This window comes from Egretta garzetta, unplaced genomic scaffold (assembly GCF_000687185.1).
Source record: "Egretta garzetta isolate BGI_Z169 unplaced genomic scaffold, ASM68718v1 scaffold553, whole genome shotgun sequence".
Taxonomy (NCBI): Eukaryota; Metazoa; Chordata; class Aves; order Pelecaniformes; family Ardeidae; genus Egretta; species Egretta garzetta.
The window spans coordinates 1,948,811-1,956,574 of record NW_009259328.1 but is presented as its reverse complement, the minus strand read 5'-3'; the positions used below and the strand labels follow the sequence as shown (position 1 = coordinate 1,956,574).

The 7,764-nt window shown below is 40.4% G+C and overlaps 1 protein-coding gene across 4 annotated transcripts in view; it reads right to left on the bottom strand.

Moving 5' to 3' along the window:
• VGLL4 (vestigial like family member 4) overlaps nucleotides 1-7,764 on the bottom strand; it is a 110,428-nt gene that overhangs the window by 11,026 nt on the left and 91,638 nt on the right. The window lies entirely within an intron of this gene.

Below are 7,764 nucleotides of genomic sequence, written 5' to 3'. Positions count from 1 at the left end.
CCCGTGAGCCAGCAATGTGCCCTTGGTGCCAAGAAGGCCAATGGTATCCTGGGGTGTATTAAGAGAAGTGTGGCCAGCAGGTCGAGGGAGGTTATCCTCCCCCACTACTCTGCCCTGGTGAGACCCCACCTGGAGTACTGTGTCCAGTTCTGGGCTCCCCAGTCCAAGAAAGATGAGGAACTCCTAGAAAGAGTCCAGAGGAGGGCAACTAGGATGATAAAGGGACTGGAGCACCTCCCCTACGAGGAAAGGCTGAGAAAGTTGGGCTTGTTCAGCCTGAAGAAGAGAAGACTGAGAGGGGACCATATCAACACATACAAATATCTTAAGGGCGGAAGTCACGAGGATGGAAGCAGTCTGTTTGCAGTGGTGTTCAGCGACAAGACTAGGGGCAATGGGTGCAAACTGAAACATAAGAGGTTTCAGTTGAATATGAGGAAAAACTTCTTTACTCTAAGGGTGACAGAGCACTGGAACAAGCTGCCCAGGGAGGTTGTGGAGTCTCCTTCTCTGGAGATATTCAAAGCCCGCCTGGATGAAGTCCTGTGTAGAATGCTCTAGGAGAGCCTGCTTTAGCAGGGGGGTTGGACTAGATGATCTCCCGAGGTCCCTTCCAACCCTTGCGATTCTGTGATTCTGTGATTCTGTCTGACGCCAGAAAGCACAGCGCAGTAGGCAGACCTTCCCTAAAGATACCTAAAATTATTTAGTTATCTCAATAATCTCAGCAGACCACACCCTAGCCCTTTCTGTCGGCAAATAATTCCCTCTTCCTAAATTAGAACAACTCCTCTTCCGGGCAGGGAACTGTTTATACTCCACTCCTCAAAAATCCTCTCCTCAATTCATCTACTTTCAACTTTAGTCTTCGCAAAAAATGAAAAATACCTGAAGCTTCTACTTCCACATCAGATGATATTTTTTCTGAGCCCAGCTGAAAATTTTACAGCCCTGTGTACACGATAACACGATACCTCTGCTCTTGTGAAAATATACCAGCACTTGAGCCCCTTCTATTTAAATATAAATAGCAAATCCGACAGACATCTGACTCCACTTGTAAAACAACTGTACAGAGAATTATTTATAGTGTTCACCAATTTCATATTATTAAATAATTTATTTTAAATGTAACTTTAAAAATAATTTTCCATTAGAAACAAAGTTTGTTACAAGTTTTTAATATTATTGAGAGAAGTAATTCTTGTTTCGATTTTAGATGCTTTGTCTGAAGGGGCAATCAAAACTGCATGTGTTTGAATAGAATTTCACTAATTTCACTGAAACAAGTTAGCTTAAAAATTCTACATGCACTGAACAAGTAGAGAGGTGCATCTCCTTGTTCAAACGTAAGGGCAGAAAATTGCAAAGAAGGATTTCTGACCATGTTTGAAAAAAAAATTTAAAATATATACTCCAGATAAATCCAGCTGTTCAAACAGCTTCACCATCCCCCAACCCCACTTTGACTTAAAAAACTGTGCATGTAACTATGGGCTTCATCTTCAGTGGCGAGTGTGCCAGTGCATCTCCACTGGTTTAAAAAAATAGCCAGCAATTAATATCAGTGAGAACCTGCACAAACATCAGGCAGCAGGACACTATTACATCAGCCGTACCCACCACCCTTGCTTCCCTTCCAACAGAGGTGTTCGAGCTACCTGCAAGTAGCAAAAGTTATTGTAGCAAATATTATATTGTATTGTATTGTAGCAAATATTGTAGCAAAATTATACAGGATTCCAACCTTAAATTCATTTCTCCCAACACTTGAAAAACATTGTTTTCCGTGTTTCGCCCCAATGAATCATAACCAAGGCTCCAGCACTTACCAAGCATCATGTGCTCAGATGGATGTCATACAAAAACCACACACATCCTGACTGTTAGCTGAAAGTCTGCTTCAGTTTGGTTCTAAATAATGTTTGTTAATTGAAAGCAATGTTTCAGTCCTCCTCAGGAACCAGTTCAAAGGTAGCTAAAATGCACTGTTCTTAATATTTTGTTGTTGTTGTACAACCTTTAAACAGGGCTGCTCTGTTCACTGGCACAGTGGTGGTAATTCACACTCATCCTACAGGAACAGGCTAACTCTGCAGCTGCTTAAGAAAAAGGGAGGGGAGAAAAAAAAAAAAAAAAAAAAAAAAAAAAAAAAAAAAAAAAAAAAAAAAAAGAGGCCCACCGAAGGGGACAGTTTTGCTTGCACTTACTTCCAGCCTGCAGATCCTTAAGGAACAGATGCCAAAAGTATTACTGTACCTCCAAGTGAAGAAATCACAGACGTTTCACACTCCCTTTGGCAGAAACAGAGCTCTAACTCGAAATGGTTGTACTGTAGGAACGTGGTTCTCTTGCAGAATGAACAAGTATCCGCTTCCAGGGCTTTTTAGTTAGCATGGAAGATGTTTTTCTTTATACAAACACAACACATAATATTACTTAAGAGTAAACTTTCATTTGTGTAACCTAATACAACTGCGATTTCAGTATTTTCAGCATCTTTATAATATTTGCTTTCTAACATCTTTATTGAATTTATTCACAAAATCTTCAGTCTGAAAGAGGATGGCTACTTCAGGATTTACAGTCCACTGATATAAAATACCTCCTCCACATGACAGGGATAATTTCCTGCAACAGTATGTACTTGTATACATTAATTCCATTACTGTGAGGTGAGAAAACAAGAATTTAAGGTGATATTTCGAAATACATATATCCAGAGGGAAAAATCCTAAGTTTCACTTACTCAGCACTTTTTAAGCAATCCAAATTCACTAAAAAATCCCAAACAGAACCTGAAAGCATTAGCAGTTTGCTCTTTGAGTATCAGCCAGTTATCTGAAGTATTCATAACATGAAAAAAAACTCCAAACAGCCCCACACTCTTCAAACCACATCTACTTTGCATGGCTGCCACCTAAATACATAACGCTTTTTCATCCAATTCTATTAGCTTTATGCTTCCCTGTTACGTTGAGTAGCCTTTTCCTTTTATGGCTTATTACTCCATCCCAAAAAGCTTTCAAGCAGGCAACTTGTAAGAGATTACTGTTTTTGCAAGAATCATACCCTCCACAGAACCTGGACGTCTGATAAGGTTTCCGGAGAAAGATAAGAGAATGCCCTCCCTTTTTGCCATTGCTGTTATTTAAACATTATTTGCACAGTATATTCCCCACTGCAGGAAATCTTTGGGGCAAAGTAAAAACCATGTTCAGACCAACACAGAGACAAAACTGACAGCTGATCTTCCATTAACACCTTTCTGGAGGCAGCACTGCAGCAGCTACGCCTCCTGCAAGGGCTCTGGAGGACCCCAGAACAGCAGTTTGCTAGCCAGCTGGCTACAAAGTGGCTCTTTAACTCAGGTCTGTAGCTGGCAAATCCTCCATTTCTTCCCCCATTCAAGTGTGGTTAATAAGGAAAGAAGCAGGTGGCTGAGTCTTCACTTTCTGCCTCAGGCTGGAAACAACTCAGCAAAGGCACCCAGGATTTTAAGCAGTGCCTCAAAGCTTCTCCAGCCACCAATAATTAAAATTAACTCTTTCCGGGAAAGAGCTTTCGAACTTCTCCACCTGAGCATCAGGCCCAGTCTGGAGAATTAAGCATCATATTTACACGAGTATTTTCAGAGTCAGAAGTACGCATGCACCAACCACACCTATTTTTCCCTGCTCTCTCTACTCCTCTCTAATCAGAATTCTGCAGCTCCTTCCCTAAAAAAAATGCAAATCACAGAACGTTTTTTCAGCTTAGTGCTACAGCCAATGGAAAAGCCTTTGAGACGAGAAGTCAAAATAAAACCATTGAAAACACACTAACAGGAAACAGGATAATCGTACACATAAACAAACATAGGTCAGACTTCCTATATTTATCCTCACCAAAACAAAATTTTCAGAGATAACATCTTGGACCAGATAGTTACTTGCAAATGTAATCAACCAGGAGAACAGACTTCACAGTAAAAGAAACAAGTTAATAATAAGCTGTGAAATGCATAAAGGAGCATCCTGTTACTGCCTGCCTACAACCAAGCAAAAATATTCAGATGCAGAAGACCTTCCCTTCCTGAAGGCTTAATATTCCCAAGTATGAAAGAATGCAAGAGAACCGCATGATGTAAGACCTTAGTCAAAAGCCAAACCCACAGAACTGAAATCTAAATCTAATGTACAGTAAAATCAATTAACACAATCTCAGATCCCACTTATTTTTCTCACAGGATTTTTTTTTTTTAATGTTTCGTCATCTTTGCTCCAACACTCATAAAAGGTAGCACTGGTTGCTTTACAATGGCAATCACTTATTCCAACCCTAAGTAAAACTCTGGTATTTATTAAATGAAAAATTATGTCACTGCTGAAATACATGCATGCATATACAATCCAGAAATGATGACAAAGTTACCTTACTGCAATAGGTACAGACTGCGGGTTACCTGTAAAAATCAAAACCTGTAATTCAACTTAAAAAAAAAAAAGGTTACCCCAGAACTTCTGCTCACCCACTAATTTCTCTGCTCTGCACTTCATTTCTTCTGCCCACTCGCTCAACTCCAAACCTCCTACATTTAGGTTCTCATTTTGTGTGGTACACCTGACAGCTCATTTTAAAGTACCATAATTTTTTGAAGAGGTTTTATGTGAGGCCATACCCGAGATGTAAACACAAAATCTTAACATATAATAAATATCTGGAAAAATTCTGAAATGGTCAGCAATCTCATTAATTCTGCTGAGGTAACTGTAAATATGAATTAGCCTGTTAAGAAAATTAAAAAAAAAAATTACTAATGGCTCAAAAAGTGGAGCTAGAACAACAGAAAGTTCCAGCATCTCAGTATCACCACAGTAACAAGCGTCTCGGTATAACTGGACATTGCAGTAATTATTAAAAGTTTTCTAAAATGCACTATGATTTCTGGAGCATAAACATAAGCCCATTTAATCTCTTCAAAGTTTTGACTATATCTAGGCGGAAATCAACAGCAGAGTACACGCCCATCAGCTCTGACTTGGTTTTTGAGGATTGGGGACAAAAAATACTCGGCCTCCTGCCAATCGCATTAGCCAAAGGAGAAACTTTCTGGCCCCCTAACCTGCAACCCAGCGCCACTGGCTTCTCTGTTTGAAGTACAAGCAGCCTGTCAGAGGAACAGCACATTTTGTGGGAAGGAGACAGGAGAAGTAACCAAACCTTCCAAGATTTATCTGATTCAGCCACCTCCCCATAACTCTCTCTTCAAAGAATGATGGTAGCTCCAGTTACCTTTGAAAAACCTGCACAACCCACTAGAAAAAATGCATAAGTGAAGAACTATTTCTGCCAACTCTGAAGACCAAAACACAGACAATGTGAACATTTCAGAAGCTGAAAAAGGCTCCGCAGAGGATGCAGTCTGTCTGTAGAAAACACTGCTACTACTGCACTTCTTTTGGAAGACGGTTTCAGTAAAACTGCAAAACTCCGACACATCAATGCACACCAGAAACTCAGTCCTACAGTTGCCAGTCAGGACCCAGAACAAAGGTTTCATTTCTAGTTCAACAGTAAACTATACAGAAGTCAACACAGCATCTGGGTGCTTGAAGGCACTTGTAAACTTATTCTGAGAAAGTTAAATGAAGCCGGTGAAGTAGAGCAGAGCCTGCCAATGTTCACATCCGGAGAGCAAGTCAGGCTACTGCATGTATTGGGACGAACAGAACATGATCTAGAAAGGCAAGTCACTGCTGGAATGGAAACTAAAAGTATCCGTGCAGAAGACTGAAGTGTTTCAAGTTCTTAAGGCACTCTGAATCGCTTGGAGGGGAAAAACATCCAGAAAAGCAAATGATAAAAAAAACGAGGTTAAAGGGACACTCGAAACTCTCCCTAAAATTTCTCTACAAGCTGGAAGGAAAATCTGACAGTATAAAGAAAGAGCAAAGAGGCTTCCATGAAAACAGCTAGAAGGTCAGAGGGGTTACTGGGAAGATTCAGAAGCAGCTATAAAATGATTAATTTGTACCCAGCTAGAATGCCCACCCAAACACCTCTGGCAGACACTACCCTTTCACACACTGGGTCACGTGCAGCTTTTATAATTTAGCCATGTTAACATCCTTTTGAAGTCAAACTTGGCACATGCAACCTTTTATACTGAGTCACTGGAAAATACTGTAAAAACTATTTATGATCACATAGAGAAAACTGTGGGCCAACGTCAGGAGAAAGCTTGCACATAAAACACACACAGCAGTGGGTCATGTCCTAGTACAACAAGATTGGCCACATACATGTGTGCTCAATACTGCCAGGGTGCATCAGTCTGTCCTGCAGGCTCTTGGTGGTGTTGAAACTCAATGGTGAAACTGTGCAGAACTGTTAGAGGAAACGAAAAATGGCAGTTACATTTTCTTACAGTATCTTCTGGGTTGTGCTTTATAATATTTTCTACTTTTTTATCTGGAAAAAAATACTTTTCATTCATCGCTCAACGCCCATCATGCAACTATCTTTGCAAAGCTTAAGTCAATCTGTGAATCCCAAATTCTCGAAAAGTTTATGGGATTTTATTTCGCTCCATCACCAAAAAAGACCACATCAGGTAGAATCTTACAGTAGAGGAGCAGATTAACCACTTTCTTCAACTAGATGATGTGGGAAGTAAAAGGTACCAATGACATGAGAATGGCAAGTTTATTTAGCCAGAGCTTTAACAACACAAGCCAGTCTCTGAAAATAAGGTCACAGTACTGGAATTAACTGTGTCAAATTGACAGGAGATGGTATTATAGAGCTTCCTTTTCCAACTTCAGTGGTTCTTAAGAGGGTAAAAAGGCCTGGATCATGACAGCTTACAAATTATGGTCTCTATCCATCAGATACGCTATGTAACATTAGCTGATGCGAAGCAGGAAAACCTGAGAAAGTACATTAATTGGCCTTCAGGCAGAAATTTCAATAATTCTAAAAAAAAAAACAAAAACCGGGCTTCAGACCTTTAGACTGAGAACGGTGTTCAAACAACTGGTTTTAAGAAATGAGATTTTTCATGGGCTGTTTTATAAAAGGAATAAACATTTCATTAAAAGTTTATTGAAAATGCTTGTAATTGCTAATAAAATCTGAATTACTGAAACCCCTAGAAGCGCCATAAATACAGTAACAGCTCCATTACATTTTGCACAACTATTCACAGCCATATAGTAAAGTAATTCCTTTGAAAAGCTGATAACCAGCCACAGCAGTAGCAGTTGAGTATTTGAAAGGGCACTCGGGCAGTTAAGGCGTCCAAGTTAACCATCAAATTCTACAATCAACAGTATCCTCTCACAGCAACCTCCGGCTTAAGGGAGGCTTTAGTTGGAAAAGCGAATGGCAAGCAAGAATGTTTGGGGATTTTATACCCCACTCCCACCCCCTTTCGAAAGGCTGATTTCTGAGTACTAAAAGTCACTTATCAAAAACGTTGATGAGAAGGTTCACGAAACAGCGTTCCTTTTCATTTGGACAGCAAGAAGTCGGCCATGTCCTGACAGCTCACGCAAACCACAAGCCACTTTGACAGACAAGGACTTTGGATCCAGACAGGGCTTGGGCCGGAAGGCACTGATCGACCTTAACGCTGAGTGCAAAGCGTCACTCCCCCATTACGTACAGTGACTGTACATCTGTCCCACATTAAAGGCTACATGAAGCAGTAATTAAGAGTGTGCTGAGACTTCTCCCCATATGTCTGGAGAAGCTTTTCTCACGGCTTACCAGACTCATCCC